The sequence below is a fragment of the Crocodylus porosus genome, unplaced genomic scaffold (assembly GCF_001723895.1).
Source record: "Crocodylus porosus isolate Cpor-Errol unplaced genomic scaffold, CroPor_comp1, whole genome shotgun sequence".
Taxonomy (NCBI): domain Eukaryota; kingdom Metazoa; phylum Chordata; order Crocodylia; family Crocodylidae; genus Crocodylus; species Crocodylus porosus.
In genome coordinates this window covers 76,000,037-76,001,311 of record NW_017728918.1, presented here as the reverse complement: position 1 = coordinate 76,001,311, position 1,275 = coordinate 76,000,037, and positions in this window count along the sequence as shown.

The following is a 1,275-nucleotide window of genomic DNA, read 5'->3' as shown; positions in this document are numbered from 1 at the left end:
GTGGTGCAGGCTTCTACCCTGGGGGTGTGGTGTTTAAGAGGAGGTTAGATGCACATCTTGCTGGGGTCGTTTGACCCCAGTATTCTTTCCTGCCATGGCAGGGGGTTGGACTAGATGATCTGCTCAGGTCCCTTTCAACCCTAGAAACTATGAAACTGTGGTGAAGGATGGCTGGGAAGACGCATGCGGCTTGCCCAGAGAGCTGAGCCAGCTGTGCACCCTGGTGAAGAACTGGATGGAGAAGGGCCCAGAGCTCCAACTGGACAGGCAGTGTTGGAACCCAGAGGTACCCGGTCGGCAAGAGTGGGGACGGGAGCCAGAAGGCAATGCCAGGCCTGGCAGGGAAGCCCCAACTGGACCTGAGGCTAGTCAGAGCCTGGAAGGGATCCATCAGGGTGAGAGTAGACCCTAGAAGGGCTGAAGCCCTAGTGATGCGGCAGGACACAAAGTCCCAAGCAGCATCGAGGCCAGGAGCGGTGGCTAGCTGGGTGGGTACCTGGGAGCACAGTGAGACACTGAGAACTTCCACTCAGAGTGTAGCAAGAACCAATAGCCACAAGTTTATATCAGTGGAGGCTGGTCAATTGTACATTAAGTTAATTCCTATGTTATTATTGAAAGAATTGCCTAAAGCAAATCTGCGACAAGGTCAGTCATAGGGATGTTAGTCCGTGCCAAAGAATGGCTGAGGACAGGCTGACAATTTGGGAGCAGCACATACCAATACCAGGCAGCCTGGGTGAGAACATCATCCCAGCAATGCGAGCTCCAAGGCAACAATGCCATTTCTGGTCCTGGATGCGGAAAGGGTGGGGTAAAAGGAAGGTTGGAGCCCCACTAAAAATTCAAACAAGTGAGATCCCACAGGATACCCGCAGAGAGAGTCTCCCAACAAGAACATCAAGATATGACAGGAGAGAGGGAACAACCAACCACTCACACAGGTAATGCTTGTCTTAAGATCTCACCCTGACATCACCAGGGGGTAAACGACTAGGCAAAAGAAGTCCGAAACCCTATAATAGCACTGCACTGGTCTGGTCCTGCAGGGAGCAAACCAGGAAAGCCAAGGCTGTAACTGAACTCCAACTAGCTTTGAGTACCAAGGACAATAAAAAGTCCTTTTTCAGATAGGTGGGGAGCTGGAGGAAAAAAGCAAGGCCAACACTGGACCCCTGCTAAACCAGATGGGGCAACTGACACCCAGGAAAAACCCAACCTATTAAATGGGTACTTTGCGTCGGTCTTTCATCAGTCTCATGGGACGCCCATGCC